The sequence below is a fragment of the Papio anubis genome, chromosome 6 (genome assembly GCF_008728515.1).
Source record: "Papio anubis isolate 15944 chromosome 6, Panubis1.0, whole genome shotgun sequence".
Lineage (NCBI taxonomy): Eukaryota > Metazoa > Chordata > Mammalia > Primates > Cercopithecidae > Papio > Papio anubis.
In genome coordinates, this window is record NC_044981.1 from 27436078 (window position 1) to 27462513 (window position 26436).

Consider the following 26436-nt stretch of genomic DNA (forward strand, 5'->3'; position numbering starts at 1 on the left):
TGGATCTGAAAGCATCACAGGCCAGCGGGGCAGTGCGCAGTGAAACTACGAAGAAGCCAAGTAGCTCGCGTCTTCTACAAAAACCCATGTTCTTGCTAGGACGATGGCAAGGAGAAGCCGGAGTCTCTCCTTTTTCTCCTCGGCTTTTCTCGGGCTTTCTGAAAAGAGCACCCGCATATTCCCGGGAAATTTTGGCTCCTGATGGCTTGGGGGGAGGATCACATTCATCTTCCAGGAGAGACGCAGATATATTGATCAAATTGTGTTTTACACAGGAGGCGAGTGACTGCGGAGGGAGGATCCCCTGCAGCTCAGCGCGCTCCCGCTCCGGCGCGAGGCCGGGGTCGAGCGCTTCAGTAGCTCATGGCTCTGTAGAGTGCGCATGGCCAAGCTAAGGAAAGCATGCTCCAGTGGCGCAATCGGTTAGCGCGCGGTACTTATACAACAGTATATGTGCGGGTGATGCCGAGGTTGTGAGTTCGAGCCTCACCTGGAGCATGTTTTCTTCCAATTGCGATTTCAGACATTTCACGATAATGCATTTTTCCCTTCTCTTTAAAGTAAAATGCTAAAATGGATAACTTTTCCGTGGTGACCCCATAAAGATTCCTTTGATCAAGGGGGATACTTGGCAGATTTCAGAGAAGGGAAGAAACCCAGCAAGACCCAAATTGAACTCATCCAGCAAACTCATTTCTCCTCAGTCGGGAGGCCTCACAGCCAGGCTGTTCTGCTTCAATGAAGCCTCCTCCCTCCCTTGCTCCTCCACTTAAAAACTATTCTTCAGCTCTTTGGGGACTGAGCAAGGAGGTGGAAAAACTGGGTTTTATTCTCTGCGATTCGTGCAACTGTCACCAGGGTTCATGGATGTGCAGAAAGTACTCCCAGGTACCTGAGCTTTGGTATCTACAAGGATGGCAGTGAAGTTGTAGAACTCCACCTGTGAAACCTAAATGTGTTCTGTGTAGAGCTCCACTGTCTACTTTACAAAAACCTGACTGGGAAACAAGAAATCCTAATTTTTCCCCAGCAGTGAAACATCAGACATAAATGGCTGGGTATGTATTTCTTCCTAATTTCATCAAAAAGTAAACAAACTGCCTTGTTTGGAAAAACACATTCATCTTGATGCTAGGGTCTGAAATACATGATTCCAGGTTGCTGTGCTTTTATCCAGTCTTTCCTGGATTTCATTTGGTCTCATAGAATCTTCCTCCTGTTCCTTAAATATGGATATTCCCCCACAGTTCTGTCCTCAGCTTTCCACACATGTAGTGATATACACATTCTGTGTTAGTCAGGGTTCTCCAGAGAAACAGAACCACTAGGATATATAAAAGTAAATATGAGGAATTATGAGAATTGGTTCACAGGATTATGGAGGCAAGAAATCTCACAATATGCTGTCTGCAAGCTAGAGAATCAGGAAAACCAGTGGTGTGATTTAGGCCTGTCTCCCAAAGCCTGAGGAAGCAGTGGGCCAGGGAGAAGGGAGACTTCTCTGGAGTCCCAGATTCTGAAGGCCTGAGAACCTGGAGCTCTGATGTGGGAAAGCAAAAATATCACTCCTGCATCTTTTAAGTCCTTGATGGTGGCACTAATCTCTACAATCCCTTCAGAAATGTAGTGGTGCTTTTGATTTACTATTTTCCTAGGTAGAGGTAGTTCTAATGCCTTCCAATTGTTCTTTCCCACCTTAATAGCCCTCATTCCATAGGTCAGGGAACTAATGTGAGGATTCTGCCAGATACTAAGTATGTCTATTCCAATTATGCTTTCTGAAACTAGGGGAATAATCACAGGATGCATTCAGGGACTTACCGGACCCACTGTGAGTCAGATCTGAGCTAAAACTTCATTGGTCACCTGACTTTTATAAGCCCCTACTCTGACTGGAGTACCACAGTGATGTTGAGGTCTCCTGGAATCAATGTCAGCTCAGAACTATAGTCCCTAAAGAGTCTAATTATTTCCTTGCTCCCAGTGCTCAGTTACTCTGGTAAAAGATGGTAGGTCCCTTTGAGGAAGGCTGGGAAAAAGATTAATAGTATAAATTTTTGGTAGCGTACCAGGTCCTTCCTCAAGAAGACCCCACTGCCACTCCATTCAAAGGGTTCTGAGTCTATAAACTGGCTCAAGTCTGGTGTTGCACGCTGAAAGAGTGAGGGTCGTGATCAACTCAGTATACCACTGGAGGCTATATGAGCAAACAGCAAACTGTTCTCATAAATGCAGAATGTTGGCAAGCTGACAGCTGTGTCTGCCACTCAGCAGGAATGCTGAGGGCAGTCACGCCCCAAGTGCAGTGTTGCTTGTGACTAGGCACATCTGAAGCCTGTTAGCGATAATGTGAACCTGTGACCCATCAAACAGCTGACCAATCATTACCTCCTCCTCCCTGCTCTTTCTACCCAATAAATACCAAGGGCTGTAGAAGCTCAGGGCTGCCTTTGCTCACTAGAAGCAAGGAGCTCTCTTCTTCTTCCCCGGACCCCTTCTTTAAAATAGTTTCTTTTGTTTTAAGTTTTCATTTCTGTGTTCATCCTCCTCGTTCAGTCCCATAGTAACTGTGCAAACTGCGGCAGTCTGGGAAGCCATGACTGTATTTTTATCGAGTTAGACTTTTGTTCACTTGATCTGGTAGTTCTCTGTTTATACAGATCAAGTAGTTGATTGTCTTACTTGATAATTTGCCCTGGTAACAACATAATAACTGATGTGTCTCTTTCCTAAATTGCATAAATACTGTGAAATTGCTGTGACAAATTAGAAATGCACCATTGGCATATTTATCTTCCCTTTTATGCATGATGGTAAAATAAAAACATCATTCTGCTAGAATAAAAAAAGAATTTAGTGTCCTTCCTATCTATTTCACTTCTGGAAACACCGTGATTAACTAGCCAATGCCATAGATCTATGAGATTCAGACTATTCTGATTGCTGCTTTGACTCCTCAGTTCATCAGAGTCACTACACTCACCTTTCCTTTGATGATTGAGTGTTTTAGATTTACTATTTTTCTAGGTAGCAGCTCTAATGGCTTCCATTTGGTCTTTCCCACCATAGTAGCCCTCACCCTACCAGTCATGGAGCCAATGTGAGGGTTCTGCCAGCTGCTAAGTATGTCTATGTAATTATGCATTCTGGCACTTGGGAAATGACCCCAGGATGAGTCCGGGGACCCACTGTAAGTCGGATCTGAGCTAAAACTCCATTGATTACCTGGCTTCCATATGCCCCTACTTTAACTGGAGGACCACAATGATGTTTTGGGTCCCCTGGAATCAACATCAGCTCAGAGCCAGTGTCCAGTAGTCCCCGAAATGTCTGATCATTTTCCTTTCCCCAATGCACAGTTGCCTTGGTAAAAGGCACGGGGTCTTCTTGGGGAAGGGTGGGAAAAAGATTCACTGCATAAACTCTCAGTAATGTAGTGGGGTCCTTCCTCGAGGGGACGTGGCCTCCCCTTTATCCAAAGGGTTCTGGGTCTGTAAACTGGCTCAAATCTGGAAACTGATTGAGGGGCCATGATTCTGTTTTTATAATTCAAATTAGTCTTTTGTCCATTCGACTTAGAAGTTTTCTGCTTGTATAAATTAAGTAGGAATGCAGTAGGCTTCCTATCAATTTCACTTCTAGGAACACTGTGATTAATTAGCCAATGCCAGACTCCACATGAGTCAGACTATTCTGATTACCGCTTTGACTCTACTGTCCATTATGGTAGCTATGCCCACCTTGTCTTCGACAGTTGAGTACTGCCACTTGGCCCCTGCCACCTTGCAATCCAATTATTCTCATTGTATTTAAGTTTTTAGTTGAGTGACTGTGGTTCCCACTGTTAGATCTGACATACAGAGAAGAGCAATTACAGGGCTCTTCAAAGATGCAGATGCTGCCCTCACAAATCTGTTTTGCAAAGCATGGTCAAGGGTATAGCTTCTGGGCCTTCCCAGCTGTGATGAGTAGGTCTAAAGTGACTAATTCACTCCACCTTCACAATCTCCCTGAGCCTTTGGATCCCTTCCTCTACATTAAATCAAGGGAGATCAGGCCTTTCCAGCTTGCTCACAGTGGGCCATCTTTGAATCCATATTTCAGCTAACCAAGCAGATAAACTATTAGAACCTTTTTTTTTTTTTTTTAACTCCCCGAGCTGCAACATTAAATGCAGAGTCCCTACTTAATGGGCCCAAATCAATAAATTCTGCCCAATCCAACTCTGTGTTCCACCATCATCCTATACCCTTAAATATCCATTCTCATGCCTGTTCTCCAGATTTCTGTTTATGTAAATTAGAGAACTCAAACAGTTCTCTTCAAGTGTAGTGCACCTCCTCATGAGTTACACTCTCAATCTCACCTCCAGGGGCCTACCAGGACTTTAGTCTAGTTATAGGTCTAAAAGCAAACAGGGGTGTTGGGGGTTCTCCTGAGGAGAATCAACATTATTTTGCCTGGCAACTGCTTCAGGGGAGGCCATCACTATTGCCTCAGGCAGCTCAGGGTTCATCTCCTCAGACAAAGGTGGACAGGCTGATGGCAGCATGGGTCGGGGAGGGGATGTTTCCAGTACTGGGGATTGGGAAGCTGTTCTTTCTGGCAAAATAGGTTCATCAGAGTTTACAAACTCAGTGTCCCCAGCTTCATCAGGGTCTTCTTAGACATCCCCAATTTCAGGGTCCCATTCTTTTCCAATCAATGCCCTCACTTTAATAGTAGACACCTGGTGAGGCTGTGCATGCATCTTTCATTGCAGGTCAGCCACTCGCATGGTAACAGCTTGTGTCTGTTTTTCCACAATGTCAGCTCTTTCTCTACAGGAGATGAGACTCTCACTCAGGGCAATCTTAGCAGATTTGAGGCTTAGTATCTGCTTCTGAAGCCAGGAGATAGAATCCCTGAGTTCATCATTTTCTTTCATCACTTTGTCCACTGAACTTAGAAGCAACCAACCAGCCTCATTTTGTTCCTTGGTTCTCCACATATGGTAAAAAGTATTATGTATAAAGTCACTAAACTTGCTTCTCAGGAATGGTGAATCAGGAGTGTCAAATTTATTTATTTTGCATAACTCTCTGAACAGTTCATGCCAAGGACTATCAGTGTTCTCCACACTATTAGAAGTAGAGTCCTTAGCATTTTTGTGTCGAATCATATTAAGCAGCCAACTCCAGAAACCCCAAAACCAATGAAAGAACTCCATCCTTAATATTCTGTTCCTCTAGAACCACTCCTGATACAAAAATCTATATTAGTCTGGGTTCTCCAGAGGGACAGAACTTTTTGTTTTACACTTTGCTTCCCTTTGTTTGCCTCCATTTCTTCCACTGGTGATCACTTGTTTATCCTTCAGGTTATGGTGGGAACTTCATATCCAACAGTTTGGATCAGACACACTCCTATGAGCTTTATCTGTTGTGCTAGGTACTTGATACGTTATTTTAGTCTTCTTTTTACTTCACTCTCTCATCTATTGCATCATGAGCTCTTTGGTGGGGAAGAGAAAGATTATACCTTAATTGTGTTTGTTTCTTCAGTACCAAGCTCAATTTCTCACTCTGAATGAATTGTAACTCTCAGAATTCTCTCTACCTGTGATATCAGGAAGTGTTTGCACCCTTTTTTTTTTTCTTTTTTTTTGAGACGGAGTCTTGCTCTGTTGCCCAGGCTGGAGTGTGCAGTGGCGCAATCTCAGCTCACTGCAAGCTCCTCCTCTCAGGTTCACGCCATTCTCCCACCTCAGCCTCCCGAGTAGCAGAGACTACAGGCGCCCGCCGCCATGCCCCGCTAATTTTTTGTAGTTTTAGTAGAGACTGGGTTTCACCTTGTTAGCCAGGATGGTGTCGATCTCCTGACCTTGTGATCCGCCCACCTCGGCCTCCCAAAGTGCTGGGATTACAGGCGTAAGCCACTGCTCCCAGACTGTTTGCACCCTTTATACTAGGCATCCCCAACCCTGGGCGGCAGAGTGGTGCTGGTCCATGGCCTGTTACACAGCAGGAGATGAGTGGCGGTCGAGCATTACTGCCTGAGCTCTGCCTCCTGTCAGGTCAGCCGGGGCATTAGATTCTCATAGGAGTGCGAACTCAATTGTGAACTGGGCATGCAAAGGATCTAGGTTGCAGGCTCCTTATGCGAATCTAACGCCTGATGATCTGAGGTGGAACAGTTTTATCCTGGAACCATACTCCGCCCCCGCCCCCGCCGCCGCCCCCACCCCCTATAGGCTGTGGAAATATTGTCTTCCACTAAACCGGTCCTTAATGCCAAAAATGTTGGGGACCACTGCTTTACACCTTTTGTCTCCCCCATTTTCACCTCTTAGGATGAACATTGATTTTATTTATTTTTAGCAAACTAAAGGTTAAATGTAGGTACTGAGAAATGAACATTAAAAGAGACTGTTGTCTATCGCGTAGGTTCTCACTGAAGAATGTGAAGGTCAAAGGTCAGAGAAGGTGCTTCCTTGCGCAGATAATAAAGTAGTAGTAGCCGCGCTGTCTCCAGTTCTTCTCTGCACCTAGAATGCTCTTCATCTTGTCTACACGACAGATTTTTACTCATTTTTCATAATCCAGGGGGGAAAAATCAATGATTTCTTGTTTTTTATTATAAGATACTTCAGGTTGCTCACACCTGTAATCCCAGTGCTTTGGGAGGCCTAGGTCGGAGGACCCCTTGAGCCCAGGAGTTTGAAACCAGCCTGAGCAACATAGGGAGACCCCATCTCTACAAAAAATTAATTAATTGGGCATGTCTCAGCTACTTAGGAGGCTGAGGTGGGAGGATCCCTTGAGCCCAGAAGGTAGAGGCTGCAGTGAGCCATGATCACTCTCCCTGCACTCCAGCCTGAACAACAAAGTGAGACTCTGTCTCAAAGAAAACAACAACAACAACAACTTCATAACACTTAATTCACATTTATTTCACTGTAAAAAAAAAAAAAGAGATATATTTATATATAGAACTGCTTTTCCTACTAGTTTGCTTATCAAGAAGAATGTCACCATATCAGATTCATTACCCAATGCATGGCAAATCAATATACTGAGACATCAGATTGCAGCAGAGGAAGAGGTTTAATCATGTACAGCCCAACAAGGAGATGGAGGAAAACCTCAAATCTGCCTCCCTGAGGAGTTCGAGGTAGCAATTTTAAGGGATTTGGAGTGGATCAAGGAGTTGGGATCGTTGATTGGCCCAAGAGTGTTGCGTGGGACAGGCATGGTGGTTCAGGCCTGTAATCCTAGTGCTCTGGGAGGCTGAGGCAGAAGGATCATTTGAGGTCAGGAGTTTGAAACCAGCCTGGCCAACATGGTAAAACCCCTTCTCTACTAAAAAAAATACAAAAAATTAGCCAGGTGTGGTGGCGGGTGCCTGTAATCCTAGCTACCCAGCAGGCTGAGGCAGGAAAATTGCTTGAACCCAGGAGGCAGAGGTTGCAGTAAACCAACATTGCGCCATTGCACTCTAGACTGGGCGACAGAGTGAGATTCTGTCTCAAAAAAAGAAAAAAAAAGGGGTAAAGTCATGGGATGAGGAGATGAGAAAACTGCATTTTCTTTTTTTTTTTTCTTTTAGACGGAGTCTCACTCTGTCGTCCAGGCTGAAGTGCAGTGGCGCCATCTTGGCTCACTGCAACCTCCGCCTCCCAGGTTCAAACAATACTTCTGCCTCAGCCTCCCAAGTAGCTAGAATTACAGGCGTGTGGCACCATGGCCACCATGCCCAGCTACTTTTTGTATTTTTAGTACAGACGGGGTTTCACCATGTTGCCCAGGCTGGTCTCAAACTCCTGATCTCGAGTGATCCATACGCCTCGACCTCCCAAAGTGCTGGGATTACAAGCGTGAGCCACTGCACCTGACTCTTTTTTGTAAAATTAAAAAAATTGGGGTGGGGAGGGATAGCATTAGGAGATATACCTAATTTAAATGACGAGTTAATGGGTGCAGCACACCAACATGGCACATGTATACATATGTAACAAACCTGCACGTTGTGCACATGTACCCTAGAACTTAAAGTATAAAAAGAAAAAAAAATTGTTGCTGTCATTGTTAGAGAGAGGGTCTCACTATGTTGCCCAGGCTGATCTTGAACTTCTGGCCTCAAGTGATCCTCCAATTTTGGCCTCCCAAAGTGCTGGGATTACAGGTGTGTACCACTGTGCTCTGCCTGAAACTGCATTTTCACACTGATTCAGTTCCTTTATGAATGTCAGTGCTAGTTGGTGTTGGCCTTTCTGCTGGAATTCAGGATCTGAAAAGCATCTTAAAAACGCTTATGATTTTCTGGGCGCAGTGGCTCGCGCCTGTAATCCCAGCACTTTGGGAGGCTGAGGCAGGCAGATCATGAAGTTAAGAGATAGAGACCATCTGGGCCAACATGGTGAAACCCTGTCTCTACTAAAAAAAAAAAAATATATATATATATATACACACACACACACACACACACACACACACACACACACACACAAATTAGCTGGGCGTGGTGGTGCGTTCCTGTAGTCCAAGCTACTCAGGAGGCTGAGGCAGGAGAATCGCTTGAAGCCAGCAGGCGGAGGTTGCAGTGAGCTGAGATTGGGCCACTGCACCCCAGCCTGAGTGACAGAGTGAGACTCCATCTCAAAACAAAAACAAAACAAAACAAAGCAAAACCTTTCAAATAATTAGTCCAATGTAATGATACTTAGTAGATGCTCAAAAATAGTCTTGGAAGGTCAAAACAGTACAGTGGAGTAAAGTCAGAACTATGGGGAGAGATAAGAAGAATAGAAAGGAAAGGAGGAAAAAATAAGGTGATTTGGATGTGGATGATGGGAAGGGGAAAAAAATGTAAAATGTACTTCTTTTTGGTTATTCCAGATGAGAATATTGGAAATTTTAAGCATTAAAACTCCAAGGTTCTCCTAGATTTGGCATATACTCCTGCCAAATGAAAGATTGATATGTATGCTTGGCTAACAACTAGAATTTGAAGTGAGTTTGTTTTAGTCCCCATGTAGGGTAATATCTACTGTGAGATATCATAACACCACCAAAAGGGGCTAAGTAATCTACTTTTAAAATTTTCATCTTCATGTGAAAATGAGTCCAGTAATTTTTTAGATTATTTATGGAATATAATTTCAATAGTAGAAAAATTTTCTCTCTCCCTCTTTTTTTTTTTTTTCCATTTTGATCTTCTGGATTTCTTTACTGTTTGTTTACTTTCTTTTCACCCATATTTCCATTTCTATTTCTAGTATAAACTGAGAAGATCTGTATCCTTAAAATGCTCCCCTAAGTGATTTTATCCAGAGCATAAATACAGTCTTTTCCATCTCTTGTCATTTCTAAATTGTATTTCATGTAATAATGTGTTAATTTTTTAAAATTTTACATAGATAATATGTATTGTTTAAAATTTTTTTGTATAAAGCTTACCATTTTTCTTATATCCTAGCCACCCAGTTTTCCTCAGAACAGGCTATTGGTTTCTGTTATTAGTTTCCTAGAAAAGCAGAATTATTTGTGTTCTGTTCTTTGTCAGACGTCATTCTAGATTAGTTTCTGAGGAGGAGCCCATCTCTTCCTGTGTAATGAAAAACTGGACCACCTAATAGTAGTGTTTTGTTTGTTTAACAGATACCATTTCACTATGTTGCCCAGGCTGGATTCAAGCTCCTAGGCTGAAGGGATCCCCCTGCCTCAGCTTCTCAAGTAGCTGGCACTATAAGTACCCGTTTGGGTATAGTGTATTTTTTTAAGATGAGGCTGGCCACACCCCATAACCTCATCAGAAATACCAATCATGTGATTTGAATCATGCATTATCAGTCAACCTGAAGACTGAGTTGAAGCAAGACCCTGTCTCAACATAAGACAAAAACACCACCACCAAAAGTATCCAAATTGGAAAGGAAGAAGTAAAATTGGGCCTGTTTGCAGATAACATGACTTTATATAGAGACAGTCCTAAAGACTCCATTAAAAAGAAGTGTTAATACTAATGAACAAATTCAATATATTTGCAGAATACAAAATCAATATTCAGAAGTCACTTGCATTACTATACAGTAACAATAAACTACATGAAATAATAAACAATAAACTACATAGAAAGAAAAATTAAAGGACAATGCCATTTATAGTAGCACCCCTCCCCCTTAAAGAAAGAATTAAACTTAATCATGAAGGTGAAATGTTGTTAATGTTTGTTAAAGTTTTCAGTGATATACAATTAATGCAATCTGTATCAAAATCTCTCTGGCAGTTTTTAGAAAACAGAAAAAAAAGACTAGAAAATTCATATAAAACTCATATGAAACTACAAAGAACCCAAAGTCACCAAGTCCATTTTGAGAAAGAACAACAAAGCTGAAGACATCACACTTCCTGATTTCAGCATATACTACAGAGCTACAGTTATTAAAACAGTCTGGTACTAGCAAAAAGACAGGTATACTAACCAAAATAACAGGACAGAGAGCTCAGAGATTAATCCATAAATATATGGTCAACTGATCTTTAACGAGGTTGCCAAGAACACACAACGGGAAAAAAAAACAATCTTTTCAACAAATGATGTTGAGAAAACCAGATATTCACATGAAAAAGAATGAAATTAGACCCTTGTTTACAGCAGTCACAAAAATTAACTAAAATGGATTAATGACTTAAATCTAAGACCTGCAACTATAAAACTCTGGGAGGAAAGCTTTAGGACATCGGTCTTGGCAATGATTTAATGACTGTGACATCAAAATCATAACCAACAAGAGCAAAATTAGAAAAACGGGATAATATCAAATAAAAGAGTTTCTTTTTTTTTTTTTTTTTTTTTTTTTTTTTTCCGAGATGGAGTTTCATTCTTGTTGCCCCGGATAGAGTGCAGTGGCGCGATCTTGGCTCACCGCAACCTCCACCTCACGGGTTCAAGTGATCTCCTGCCTCAGGCATGTGCCACCATGCCTAGCTAATTTTGTATTTTTAGTAGAGAAGGAGTTTCTCCATGTTGGTCAGGTTGGTCTCAAACTCCCGACCTCAGGTGATCCGCCCACCTTGGCCTTCCAAAGTGCTGGGATTATAGGCCTTCTGCACGGTTAAAAAAAAAAAAAAAAAAGGCCGGGCGCGGTGGCTCAAGCCTGTAATCCCAGCACTTTGGGAGGCCGAGACGGGCGGATCACGAGGTCAGGAGATCGAGACCATCCTGGCTAACATGGTGAAACCCCGTCTCTACTAAAAAATACAAAAAACTAGCCGGGCGCGGTGGCGGGCGCCTGTAGTCCCAGCTACTCGGAAGGCTGAGGCAGGAGAATGGCGTGAACCCGGGAGGCGGAGCTTGCAGTGAGCTGAGATCCGGCCACTGCACTCCAGCCTGGGCGGCAGAGCGAGACTCCGTCTCAAAAAAAAAAAAAAGGCAACCTATTAAATGGGGGGAAAAATTGCAAAGCATATATCTGATAAGGGGTTAATTTCCAAGATACATAACTCTTACAATTCAGTAGTTAATCAAAACAAATAAAAACAAAAACCTGATTAAAAATAAAAATGGGCAGGGCACGGTGGCTCACGTTTGTAATCCCAGCACTTTGGGAGGCTAAGGCGGGCAGATCACCTGAGATCGGGAGTTTGAGACCAGCCTGACCAACATAAAGAAAACCTGTCTCTACTAAAAATACAAAATTAGCTGGACTTGGTGGCGTATGCCTGTAATCCCAGCTACTGGGGAGGCTGAGGCAGGAGAATCACTTCAACCCGGGAGGCAGAGGTTCCGGTGAGCCAAGATCGCTCCATTGCACTCCAGCCTGGGAAACAAGAGTGAAACTCCATCTCAAAAAATAATAATAATAATAATAATGTACTAAGGACTTGCATAGACATTTCTCCAAAGACGATATACAAACAGCCAACAAGTACATGAAAAGACGCTCAATGTCACTAATCATCAAGGGAATGCAAATCAAAACAAAAGTGAGATATCATCTTAATACCTGTTAGGATAGCTATTATCAAAAAAGCAAAAGACAAGTGTTGGTGAGTTCGTAGAGAAATTGGAACTTTTCTACCCTGTTAATGAGATTGTGAAATGGTGCAGCCACTGTGGAAAACAGTATGAAGGTTCTTCAAAAAATTAAAAATAGAATTACCAGGCCGGGTGCGGTGGCTCATGCCTGTAATCCCAGCACTTTGGGAGGCTGAGGCTCACAGATCACTTGAGGTCAGGACTTCGACACCAGCCTGAGTAACATGGTGAAACCCCGTCGCTACTAAAAATATAAAATTAACCGGGTGTGGTGGTGCCCGCCTATAATCCCAGTCACTCGGGAGGCTGAGGCAGGAGAATCGCTGGAAACCAGAAGGCAGAGGTTGCAGCGAGCCCAGATCGCACCACTGCCCTCCAGCCTGGGCGACAGAGCAAGACTCCATCTCAAAAAAAAAAAAAAAAATTAGAACTACCATATATGATTCAACAACCCCACTTCTGGGTATATATCCAAAAAAATTGAATTCAGAATCTCAAGGACATATTAGTGCACCTATATTCATTACAGCATTATTCACAACACCAAAGATGTGGAAGCAACCTAAATGTTCATCAGTGGAGGGATTAATATAGAAAATATGGTATATACATACAATAGAATATTATTCAGCCTTTAAAATAAAGGAAATTCTGGCCAGGCATGGTGACTCACGCCTGTAATTCCAGCACTTTGGGAGGCTGAGGTGGGGGGATCGCTTGAGCAATATAGTGAGAGCCTGTCTCTACAAAAAATTAAAATATTAGCCAAGCACGGCGGCGTGCAGTCCTAGCTACTCAGGAGACTGAGGTGGGAGGATCACTTGAGCCCAGGAGGTTGAGGCTGTAGTGAGCCAACATCATACCATTGCACTCGATCCTGAAAGACAAAGCAAGACTCTGTCTCAAAAGAAAAAAAAGGAAATTCTGCAATATGCAACAGCATGGGTCAACTACTTTGAGGACATTATTGTGAGTGAAATGAGCTTCCCACAAATGGACAAATACTGCTTGATTCCACTTGAGATATCTAAAATAACCAAACTCATTGAATCAGAGAGTAGAATGGTAGTCGCCTGTGGTTGGGGGAAGGGGAAAATGGGAATTTCAGTTATGCAAAGTAAGTTCTAGAGATCTGCTGTACAACATTGTGCCTGTAGTTAACAATACTGTATTGTACTCTTAAATTTTTGTCGCTGGGCTCAGTGGCTCACGCCTGTAATCCCAGCACTTTGGGAGGCCGAGGCGGGCAGATCACCTGAGGTCAGGAGTTCAAGACCAGCCTGACCAACATGGAGAAACCCCCATCTCTACTAAAAATACAAAATTAGCCTGGCATAGTGGCGCATGCCTGTAATCCCAGCTACTGGGGAGGCTGAAGCAGGAGAATAGCTTGAATCTGGGAAGTGGAGGTTGTCGTGAGCCAAGATCACGCCATTGCACTCCAGCCTGGACAACAAGAGTAAAACTCCATCTCAAAAAAAAAAAAAAAAAATCAAGAGAGTAAATCTCATGGCAAGCTCTTTTTACCTCAATAATTTTTTTAATAAAAAAAATGGACTTACTTTTACTCTCTAGCAAAATATAATACTTGCACATTACATCAAATAACTAAAACTTAAAATCTTTTCTTCATTTCGTTCCTCAATTCCAATAAATTCTGCTACTAGCCCCACAAATTAGGGCCTCACAAATCTAGTGTGTACTGGCACCACTGGAACTGCCAAAAAGGTTGGGCTCCCACCTCCAGCTCTAGACTGTCTTGAATTTCTGACTCCCCACCTCTGATTGACCGCAATTTCAAGTCCCAGGGGAATTCCCATTCCACCCACTAAGGAAGGAAGGATGGCTCCTAGCAGTGACTGAGAGCCTAACTGATAGGACCTTATGTCTCAAGCACCTAACTTGTAGGCTCTTTTGGCTGGAGAGGGTAATCTGACTCTAGTAGGTCTCCCTTTGTCCCAGAGAGATGCAGCCCACATTTGACCCCTAGTAAAACCGTCTGGAGCCGAAGAGATGTAGATCAAATGCAGCTATGAACTAAGTCTCAGGATTGGAGGGATGGCGCAAACTGAAAAAGAAAGGGAGATCAACAGAATCAGATTAAGCACAGCTTCTGAAGGGCAGATATTCCTGAAAATCCTGAAGGCAGAAACCTTGTCTTATCTCCACCTGCAACACACCTCAAATCATGCTTCCGCCCCTCCCCCAGAAAAACACAACCTTCACAGAAGAGTTTTGAAAAGATTTCTGGAAAGGAAATAATGTTACCAGTGGCCATTGAGGTCTTTTGTCTGGTCACCACTGGTTAAAATAAAGAAATCAGCAAACTTTTTATTGCTGTGACAGCGTATGCTCATGTACTCATTGGCCATTAACATATTCTATTTTAGAATTGCCTGTTCAGGTTTTTTGCTCATAATTCTAAAAGTGAAAAATAAATAAAGTTATGAGGGGGATAAAAAAGAATCGAATATTTATGTGACCTTGGGGGAAAGAAAAATTTCTTAGGGAGACACAAAAATAACTAAACCAAAGTTAAATGAATTGGACTTCATAAAAATTAACAATTTCTTCTTCTAATTATTATTTTTGAGACGGAGTCTTGCTGGGTCGCCCAGGCTACAGTACCGTGTGTGGTGCGATCTCAGCTCACTGCAACCTCTACCTCCCAGGTTCAAACAGTTCTCCTGCCTCAGCTTCCCAAGTAGCTGGGATTATAGGTATGTGCCATCAAAATTAACAATTTCATCACAAGAGATCATTAAAGTGTTTCCCAGACTCAAGTGATAAGAAGATATTTGCAATACAAATATTTGGCAAATAACTCTTAAGTGATATATATGGCTCAATGATATAAAGCACAATAAAATGTGCACAGATGTGATTCAAAGGGAAACTCTGCCAGGCGTGGTGGCTCACGCCTGTAATCCCAACACTCTGAGAGACTGAGGCGGGAGAGTCTCTTGAGCTCTTGAGTTTGAGACCAGCTTGGGCAATATAGTGAGACACCCCTTCCCCCACCCACAACAAAACATTAAAAACTTAGCCTGGCATGGTGGCATGTGCTTGTGGTCCCAGCTACTCTGGGGGCTGAGATGGGAGAATTGCTTGAGCCCGGGGAGTCCAGGCAGCAGTGAGCCCTGATTGTGCCACTGCACTCCAGCTTGGGCAACAGAGCGAGACCCTGTCTCAAAAACAAAAAGAAAACAAACAAACAAAAACCCAAACAAACAAACAACAAACCCCAAAAGGAGTTCTGTTCCGTTTTATAAACCTTGAGAGCCTCACTCTTTCCTGATTGTGAAGAGTGGCCAGGTGCACCAGGTAGGTGGGACTTGTACCACCTGCACCTCAGCCCAGGTCAGAAGCTATGCAAGTGTAGAGACCAAAGTTAGGGCCCCACAGCGATACTAGTTTTGCAACAATGTTCAGTGTTTACCTTTGGTGTTGACGTTTGCGTTGACAACTGGAGTCGAGTTTAGTGAGAGAAGAATTAACTAAGCTAAAGTGGAGAGAGAAGAAAAAAACAATACTGACAGGATATATTTCCGCCCAGTTTCTACGGAAACTACCGTATACCCACGAGTCACCTCTAAAAATTAAAATGGAGTTTTCTTGGATGTCCCATATTTAGTATTGTGAAATGTATTTTTTTCCTTTGAGCATTTTCATATTTGAGGCAAGTTTTTCCTTTCATCGTATCTTCCATTTATCAAAACCAACAATATCAAAACTCCACAACCCAATACCCAGGAAGGGGTTTCCCCAGTGACCCAAATACTTCACAAATGCCAGGCCAGGTGAAGAAGGACAGGTATTTTGAGCAGAGGAAATTTGTGTTTTTTTTTTTTTTTTTGAGACGGAGTCTTGCTCTGTCGCCTAGGCTGCAGTGCAGTGGTACAATCTTGGCTCACTGAAACCTCCGCCTCCCAGGTTCAAGCAATTCTCCCAGGTTCAAGCTTCTCCTGTCTCAGCCTACTGAGTAGCTGGGACACGCCACCACGCCCAGCTAATTTTCGTGGAATTTTTTTAGTAGAGGCAGAGTTTCGCCATATTGGTCAGACTGGTCTCGAACTCCTGACCTCAGGCCATCCACCTGCCTCGGCCTCCCAAAGTGCTGGGGTTACAGGCGTGAGACACCATGCCCGGCCGAGCAGAGGAAACTTTTAAAGTTGACTGACTTCTTTGCTATTAATAAACTTTAAACTTGTTTTTTGTCTTTATGAAACAACCACTGCAAAATTATAGCTGAGACAGTGAAAAAGATCTGACCTAACCATCTTTCTTCTAACCTCCAAGCTGTCCTTGTTCATTCCTGGACGTAGGCTGAACTAACTTTGGGAGGAACTTAGTTTATAGTTTATAGTTTAGAACAATGACCATAACAGCTTTTTCCCAAAAGAAAATCCCTTATTGCCTGGGTAGGACTAACAAATTAGCTACCAGATTACAAATTATGGTTTAGGGGTCCGTCATGCATCCTCTGGCTGCAAGAATCTGAAGCTCCCCATATTGCTCCTGAGGATAACATCACTACTGTAAAACCTAAGATGGGTGCTTGAGATGTTTTGCAGACCCTACATTCGATGGATCAGCTACCACCACCCAGTTCTGCAATCCCACCCAGGAATAGAAGACAGCAAGAAAACCTCACTTCCACACCTGCTATGATTCCATCTCCAATCTGACTAATCAGCACTCCCTACTTCCCATGGCCCTTACCCCCTAAATTATCTTTTAATTAATTAATTTATTTTTGTTTGTTTGAGACCAACTGTCGCTATTGTTGCCCAGGCTGGAGTGCAATGGCACAATCTCGGCACACTGAAACCTCCACCTCCCGGGTTCAAGTGATTGTCCTGCCTCAGCCTCCCGAGTAGCTGGGATTACAGGCTCCCCTTCCGCCGCTATGGCCAGCTAGTTTTTGTATTTTCAGTAGAAGTGGGATTTCACCATGTTGGCCAGGCTGGTCTTGAACTCCTGACCTCAAGTAATCTGCCCACCTCGGCCTCCCAAAGTCCTGGGATTACAAGTATGAGCCACCGTGCCTGCTGCTAAATTATCTTTTAAAATTACCATCCCCCAGTGCTCCAATGCTCAGGGAGACTGATTTAAGTAATAATAAAACCCTGGTCTCCCACGCAGCTGGCTCTGCGTGAATTACTCTTTCTCCATTGCAATTTCCCTGTCTTGATAAATTGGCTCTGTCTAGGCAGCAGGCAAGATGAACCCGTTGGGCAGTTACATTTAGTGACCTGGAAAACTTTTTTTAACAATCTCAGTATTTCATGATTTGGTCATTTCAGAGCAATGTAGAGTTTCAGAGTAAAGTAGGAAAACCTGTTTCATAGAATCTTATAACAGATTCTTCTGCATGTGAGGAAGATCAGTGAATTTCTCTGTATTTCTGTTCCTAGAAAAAACCTGGGCCCCAACTGTGGATGTCCCATTAGTGCAGACTCATACCTTTCTTCTTAGTTTGGTACAGTTTCAGATACAATAGTCCTTTTATTCATGGGGGATATATTCCAAGACCCCTAGTGGATGCTTGAGACTGCTGATAGTCCTAAACCCTATACATAACTGTTTTTTCTTCTATACACACTGTGAAAGGAAAATAAATCTTAGAACCCTAAAATCACTAAGTCAACAGAAAAGTCAAGCTGGGAACTACAGGCAAACCTGCCTCTCATTTTATTCCTAAACAAGATAGTTAAAAAGATAAAAGAGCTACATACCTCCCTCACAATTTGCCCACAAGGAAATTCCCTGAAGGCCTTAAGGTATTTATCCTAAAACAATTCTGTTGAATTTCACCCTGGCAATGTAAACTGATAGCTTACCTTCACAGGTGTGGGACTGAAAGTCATCCCTCTGGCCAGGTGCGGTGGGTCATTCACGCCTCTAATCTCAGCACTTTGGGAGGCCAAGGTGGGCAGATCACCTGAGGTCAGGAGACCAGCCTGGCCAACATGGCAAAACCCTGTCTCTAATAAAAATACAAAAATTAGCCAGGTGTAGTGGCATGCGCCTGTAATCCCAGCTATTGGAGAGGCTGAGACAGGAGAATCGCTTGAACCCAGGAGGCGGAGGTTGTTGCAGTGAGGAGGTTGTTGCAGTGAGCCAAGATCGCACCACTGCACTTTAGCCTGGGTGACAGAGTGAGACTCTGTCTCAAACAAAACAAAACAAAACAAAACAAAAAACCAAACTGTCATCCCTCTGCTCACCTGAGACAAATGCATATCTGATTGTTTCCTCCGCCCTATTGTTTATGTAAAAATGCAGATTCACTGAGCCAAACTAAATTGTGTATTCAGTGAAAGGTTGATCAAGGACTCAAAGGAATGCAACCTTTGTCTTTTGTGTCTTTTCTACCTATGACCTGGAAGACCCCACCACCACTTTGAGTTGTCCAGTCCTACTGGATCAAACCAATGTACATCTTACACATAGTGATTGATGTTTCATGTCTCCTTAAAATGTATAAAAGCAAGCTGTACGCTGACCACCTTGGGCACAGGTTGTCAGGACCTCCTGAGCCTGTGTAACAGGTGTATCCTTAACCTTAGCAAAATAAACTCTCTAAATTGGTTGAGATCTGTCTCAGATATTTTGGGTTTACAACACATACCTATAATGGTTTAACTGATAAAATAGCCAGGGTAAATAACAGCAACTAATAATAAAGTATAACAATTATAACAATATACTGTAATTAAAGTTACATGAATGTGGTCCTTCTCTTTTTCCCTATATCAAGCTTTTTTGTTGTTGTTGTTGCTCTTTGGTTTTGTTGTTAAAACAAGTAATTTATAACCATTTGGTTGGAGAGTTTATTAAAAAACTCAGTGAGGCACTACAGGTAGATTACGGAAGGTGGATATTAGAAGTTAAGGAATTGTCTGCTTTATTACAGTGAAATTTAAACTGACAATGCTGGTTTAGCACACTTTTTTTTTTTAGGCAGAGTCTCACTCTGTTGCCCAGGCTGGAGTGCAGTGGCACAATCTTGGCTCACTGTAACCTCCTCCTCCCAGGTTCAAGTAATTCTCACACCTCAGCCTCCCAAGTAGCTGGGACTACAGGTGTGTGCCATCACACCCAGCTAATTTCTGTAATTTTATAGAGATAGGGGTTTGCCATGTTGACCAAGCTGGTCTTGAACTCCGGACCTCAAGTAATCCGCCCGCCTCGGCCTCCCAGAGTGATGGGATTACAGGCCTGAGCCACCGCGCCCAGCCTAGCACACTCTTAAGTTTAAAAAAGAAATCAGTTTCTTTTGTTACTGATGAGTTCAGTTGATTGGCGCATCTTACCCATAATGCCAACATCTGGCGTTGAGTACTCATAGAGGCCAGGCCAGTATATAATTTTTTTTTTTTTTTAAACACTTGACAGTTTCTAAGTGTCCACATGAAATTGCCTCTTACCTATTTTATGAAAAATTCTCTCTTCACTTAGGGGTAAAGGGAAGTCAATAGAATATCAGTTATTCACTTGGCTCAAAGCGTGGCCCTGTTTCTTTTTTTATTTTTTTCTAACGGACCTGGGTCCTAAGCATTGCTTATTTTTAGAAACCCCTAAGGAAAATCTCTTGGCAAAGAACCTGCACAAGTGGCTCTGGAAATTTCAAGGAAGCCAATCTCACCTGCATAGTATAGGTGGGATCCTGCACCACTAGTGCCTACTCGAGTTAACGCCATTGGGCCCTAGAACCTACAGGCCACACAGAGCATAAGGGGAGGGAGCTGGGACAGCGACATGCTGGGGCGCGGCAAGATGGGGTGATGTGGGCCTCACCGCGGCTGAGGACAAAGGAGGGAGCAAAATTGTTCCTGAGGTGGCTCAAATCAAAAAAAGGAGGATATGAGATCCTTTGATTTAGGTGCTTGATCATATACAAAGGTCCTATCTAGTTCAAATGGAGACTCTCAGGAACAAAACGTAAGAAAGAGGACCACTTGTTTCCGCCTGGTTTCGAACCAGGGACCTTTCGCGTGTTAGGCGAACGTGATAACCACTACACTACGGAAACAACCCTGCCGGAAGATATTGGAATTGAGGCACCTAGGGCGAGACAATCCAGGTTTGGCTTTAGAAAATCTCTATGTTCTACTCAGATTTTTTTTTCCTGGTAGTTTTTTCCATATATTTCAGACTTTCTACTTATTAAAATCAAAGATATCACATCCTGACCGTTGTTATTTGCCTACCACAAATTGGTACATATATTCACCAAATATATTTATCAGAATGCCCAGTAAACTATTCAGAATAATAAAAACTACTGGAAACTTCGCAAGTGCCCATCAGCAGATGCATGAATTAATTCACATGAAATAATCTATTGCAACAATAATGAACAATCTACAACTATGTGGATGAATCTCACGGAGATGTTGACGAAAATAAACCAGACAGAAAAGGACAGTACTCTGTGGCTCCACTGATTTAAATTATAAAGCAGGTAACATTCCGCTGTCCAGCCAGAAGTCACAATAGTGCTTCCCTCTGGGAAGAGTGGGTAGTAACTGAAAAGGAACTGGAAATGCTCTGGTTTACCAGGTGTGTTCATTTTATGTGTACTCATCAAGGGGTGTGTATGTGTGTGTGTGTGTGCGTGTGTAAGAGGCGGGGAAGGTGGGAGAGAGAGGCGGAGAAGGAGGCAGGGAGAGGGAGAGAGAGGGAGAGATTGGGAGAGAGGTGCACAGGGAGAGACTGATAAATTGAAGAAGTAATAGGGTTATGCAGTTGAGTTGTAGAGACTGGTTAGAAAGTGTTAAATCCATAGGGCAGGCTGTAATAAAAGACAGGCCATCAGAAAAGGCAGGCTGAAAACAATACAGACAATTCAATAAAACCAGAAGTTCTTTGAAAAGTTGTCTACATTGTCAGCAAACTTGACATTTAGCTAGATTGACTAAGTAAAAACAAAAAAAAGGAAAAGAAAAGAAAAGAAAAGAAAAGAGACTCAAAGTATTAAAATTGGAAGTGAAAGCGGGGATATTATTACTAAATTTACAAAAATAAAAAGAATTATAAGAGTACACTATGAAAATTGTATGCCAGCAAATTGGATGACCTAGATTAAATGAGCAAACTCCTAGAAACACACAATCTACAAAGATTGAATCATAAAGAATTAGAAATCTGAAAAGACCTATAACTAGTAAGGATATTGAAACAGTAATCAAAAACCTACCATGAAAAAAAGCCCTGGACCAGCTGGCTTTACTGATGAATTCTATCAAACATTTAAATAATTAAGCGGTCCTTCTCACACTTTTCCACAAAACTGAAGAGTAGGAAACACTTCCTAATTCATTTTATTAAGCTAGCATTACTCTGGTACCAAAGGCAGACAAAGCGATTACAAAAAGAAAGCTACAGGCTAATATTTTTTTATCAGTGCTAAAGTCCTCAACAAAATACTGGCAAACTGAATTCAACAATATATTAAAAGGATTTTACACCATAGCAAAGTAGGATTTATTCCTGAAATGGAAAGATTCAGCATACAAAACAAATAATTAACATAATGTATACATAAACAGAATGAAAGAAAAAAGTCTTTTGAATTAATACAAAAAAAAGCATTTGACAAACTTTAAACACTTTCATGATAAGAAAAAAAAATTCAATAAAGTACACATGGAAGGAAATTCCCTCAATATGATAAAGGCTTTTTATGAACATTATCCTCAATAATGAAAGACTGAAAGTTTTTTTCTGTAAGATCAGGAACAAGACAGGAATGCCTACTTTTACTACTGTATTTAGCTGGTATTGGCAGTTCTAGATAGAGGGGGGAAAAAAAAAAACCAAACAAGAAAAAGAAATAAAAGGCATCCAAACTGGAAAAAAAGGTAAAAGTATTTCTGTCACAGATGATGATTTTATATATAAAAAACTTCGATGTTTTATATATATATAAACACAAAAAAGTTACAGCCAGTAAACAAATTCGATAAAATTGAAGGATATAAAACTCAGTTGCATTTCTATACACTATTAATGAACAATCTGAAAAGACAATTAAGAAAACATTTCCCCACCGGGCACGGTGGCTCACTCCTGTAATCCTCCCAGCACTTTGGGAGGCCGAGACGGGCGGATCACGAGGTCAGGAGTTCGAGACCAACTTGGCCAATATGGTCAAACCCCGTCTCTACTAAAAATACAAACAAAACGAAAAAATTAGCCGGGCATGGTGGCGCGCGCCTGTAGTCCCAGCTACTCGGGAGGCTGAGGCAGGAGAAGCAGAGGCTGCAGTGAGCTGAGATTGTGCCACTGCACTCCATCCTGGGCAATAGAAGGAGACTCCGTCTCCAAAAAAGAAAAGAAAAACATTTCCAATTACAATAGGATCAACAAGAATAAAATACTTAGGATTAAAATTAATCAAGGAGGAAGAAGACTTGTATGCTGGAGACTACAAAACATAGCTGAAAGGAATGAAAGAAGACAGCAATGAAAGGAAGGACATTGATGTTCAATTAGTTAACACTAAGAGATATCTATGATTCAACAGAAACTCTATCAAAATCCCAATAATGTTTTTTTACAGAAATAAGCAAATCCATTCTAAAGCTCGTATTGAATCTCAAGGGATCCTAAATAGCCAAATTAATCTTGAAAAAGAAGAACAGCTCTTTCGGCCACGCTCATGACCAGGACCCGTCGCCATGGGCCGCGTGATCAAAGGGCAGAGGAAGGGCGCCGGGTCTGTGTTCCCCGCGCAAGTGAAGCACCTTTAGGGCTCCGCGTGCCTGGACGCCGTAGATTTCGCGGAGCGGCACGGCTACATCAAGGGCACTCTGAAGTACGTCATCCACTACCCGGGCCGCAGCGCGCCCCTCGCCAAGGTGGTTTTCCGAGATCCGTACCGGTTTAAGAAGCAAACGGAGCTATTCATTGCCGCCGAGGGCATTCACACAGGCCAGTTTGTGTATTGCGGCAAGACGGCTCAGCTCAACATTGACAATATGCTCCCTGTGGGTCCCATGACTGAGGGTACAATCGTGTGCTGCCTGAAGGAGAAACCTGGAGACCGTGGCAAGCTGGCCCGGGCATCAGGGAACTATGTCACCGTTATCTCCTACAACCCTGAGACCAAGAAGACCCGTGTGAAGCTGCCCTCTGGCTCCAAGAAGGTTATCTCCTCAGCCAACAGAGCTGTGGTTGGTGTGGTGGCTGGAGGTGGCCGAACTGACAAACCCATCTTGAAGGCTGGCGGGGCCTACTACAAATATAAGGCAAAGAGGAATTGCTGGCCACGAGTAGTGGAACCCTGTGGAGCATCCTTTTGAAGGTGGTAACCCCCAGCACATTGGCAAGCCCTCCATCATCCGCAGAGATGCCCCTGCTGGCTGCAAAGTGGGTCTCACTGCTGCCCACCCGACTGGACTTCTCCGAGGAACCAAGACTGTGCAGGAGAAAGAGAGCTAGTGCTCAATAAAGAGAGCTAGGGGCTCAATAAAGTTTGTCTTTATGCAAAAAGAAAAAAAAGAAAAAGAAAAAGAACAAAATTGGAGGCTTTATACTTCCTGATCTCAACATTTACTTTAAAGCTACAGTAATCAAAACAGTATGGTACTGGCATAAGGAGAGACATACAGACACAAGGGAATAGAGGGCCCAGAAATAAACTGTGGCTTGTATGGGCAACTGAATTGTGACAAGGGTGCCAGGACCATTTAATGGAGAAAGAACAGACTTTTCGACAAATGGTGCTAGGAAAACTGAATATCTACATGCAAAAGAATGAAGTTGGATGTTCACCTTATAATACATGTAAAAACTAACTTAAAACAGATCAAAGACCTAAACATAGGTGCTAAAACTTTAAAATTCTTAGATGAAAACCTTGGGGAAAATCTTCATGACATTTGGCAATGATTTCTTGGATATCATACCAAAAGCACAGAGAACAATAACAAAAATAGATAAATTAGACTTCATCGAATTAGTTACATTTGTAGGCTGGGCATGGTGGCTCACGTCTGTAATCCCAGCACTTTGGGAGGCCGAAGCGGGTGGATCACCTGAGGTCAGGCATTCGAGACCAGCCTGACCAATATGGTGAAACCCCATCTCTACTAAAATTACAAAAATTAGCTGGGCATGGTGTCCTGCGCCTGTAGTCTCAGCTACTTGGGAGGCCGAGGCAGGAGAATCACTTGAACCTGAGAGGTGGAAATTCAAGAGAGCCAAGATTGTGCCACTACACTCTAGCCTGGGCGACAGAGCGAGACTCTGTCTCAAACAATAAATAAATAAATATTTAAAAATAAAAATAAAATAAAATAAAAACATTTATAGTCAGGGCACTGTTTAGTCAGATTTTATTGAATTATTTATTGAATTAGGACACAATCAAAAGAGTGAAAAGACAATTCATGGAATGGAAGAAAATATTTGCGCAGCATATGTCTGACAAAGGATTAATATCTAGAATATGTAAAGAACTACTACAACTCAACAGTAACAACAACAACACAACCCAGTTCAAATTGGGCAAAGGACTTGAATCATTTCTCCAAAGACGATAGAAGCACAAATAGCCAATAAGCACATCAAGAAATGTTCAACTTCACTAACCATTAGGAAAATGCAAATCAAAACCACAGTGAGATAGCATCTGAGATCCCTTAGGATGGCTATTAGAAAAAAAGAAAAAGAAAACAAAAAGCAAAATAAATACCAGGAAGGATATAGAAAATTATTATTCTGGTGCATTGCTGGTGGGAATGTAAAATAGTATAGCCACTGTAGAAAACAGTATGGCAGTTTCTAAAAAAATTAAACATATTATTACTATATGGTCCAGCAATTCCACTTCTAGGTGTTTATCTAAACGAATTGAAAGCAGAAGCTCGGCCGGGCGCGGTGGCTCACGCCTGTAATCCCAGCACTTTAGGAGGCTGAGGCAGGGAGATCACGAGGTCAGGAGATCGAGACCATCCTGGCTAACACAGTGAAACCCTGTCTCTACTAAAAATACAAGTCGGGCATGGTGGTGGGTGCCTGCAGTCTCAGTTACTAGGGAGGCTGAGGCAGGAGAATGACTTGAACCCGGGAGGCAGAGCTTGCAGTGAGCCAAGGTCGAGTCACTGCATTCCAGCCTGGGTGACAGAGCGAGACTCCGTCTCAAAAAGGCCGAGCCCTTGGTGGCTCCAAGCCTGTAATCCCAGCACTTTGGGAGGGCCCGAGACAGGTGGATCCACGAGGTCAGAAGATCAGAGACCATCCCTGGCCGAACATGGTGAAACCCGTCTCTACTAAAAAATACAAAAACTAGCAGTGAGATGGCCCGAGGCCTGTAAGTCCCAGTTACTTGGGAGGCTGAGGCAGGAGAATGCGTGATAAACCCGGGAGAAGTGGAGCTTACAGTATGAGCTGAGATCCAGCCACTGCCTCCAGCCCAGGCGACAGAATGAGACTCAAATCTCACAAAAACAACAGAAAGCAGAAGCTCAGATACTTGCACACCAGTTGTTCCCAGCAGCATTATTCACAACAGTCAAAAGATGGGGCTGGGCATGGTGGGTCACATCTGCTGGGTCACACCCAGCAGTTTGGGAGGCTGAGGCTGAAGGACCCCTTGAGGCAAGGAGTTCAAGACTGGACTGAGCAAAATGCAACCACTACTTCTACAATACAATTTTAAAATTAGCTGCCACTGCACTCCAGCCTCACTGCACTCCAGCCTGGTGACAGTGTGAGACCTTGTCATCCTCTTCCCCCCAAAAAAGATATATTTAACCCAATGTCCACTGACAGATAAATAATGTGCGATATATACAAGCAATGGGATATACTTTAGCCTTAGAAAAAATGAAATTCTCATAAATACCATGACGTGAATGAACTTTGAGGACATTAAGCTAAGTGAAAAAAGCCAAACAGGACAAATATTGTATAATCTACTTCTATTAGATACGTAAAAACACAAGCAAAATTTATAGAGACAGACAATGGGTACCAAGGGCTGAAGGGGAGCAGATGGGGAGTTTTTGTTTAATGGTTATAGAGTTTCAGTTTGGGATGCTAAAAAAGTTCTGGAGATGGATGATGGTGATGGTTCCACCACACCGAATGTATTTAATTTTACCAAAATGTACTCTTAAAATAATAAAAATGGCAAATTTTATATTATGTATGTTTTACCACAATTTAAAAAATGCCATGGGGGAAAGTATGCATAAGGATATAAAGTAAGGGATCTAGAAGAGAAATGTTAAAAATATACAAAACAAAAGCTAACTCTATTTTTAGTTGTTGTTTTTTTTTTTTTTTTTTTTTTACCTGGCATGGCTATATTAACTTTATTTATGTATGTATTTATTTATTTTTTTGAGATGGAGTCTCACACTGTCACTCAGGCTGGAGTGCAGTTGCGTGATCTCAGCTCAC

The 26436-nt window shown here is 42.5% G+C and overlaps 2 non-coding genes and 1 pseudogene across 3 annotated transcripts; 2 read left to right on the forward strand and 1 right to left on the reverse strand.

The window, feature by feature from the left end:
- The first annotated feature begins 404 nt into the window (after window positions 1-404).
- TRNAI-UAU lies at window positions 405-498 on the forward strand. Its single transcript has 2 exons — window positions 405-442; window positions 463-498. It is a non-coding gene; the product is annotated as a tRNA-Ile (tRNA).
- Window positions 499-19983: 19485 nt separating this feature from the next.
- On the reverse strand, window positions 19984-20056 carry TRNAV-AAC. The gene has a single exon. It is a non-coding gene; the product is annotated as a tRNA-Val (tRNA).
- A 2635-nt stretch (window positions 20057-22691) lies between these two features.
- On the forward strand, window positions 22692-23544 carry LOC101014732 (annotated as a pseudogene). Its single transcript, XR_160532.4, has one exon. The product of XR_160532.4 is annotated as a 60S ribosomal protein L8 pseudogene (transcript).
- Window positions 23545-26436: the final 2892 nt, after the last annotated feature.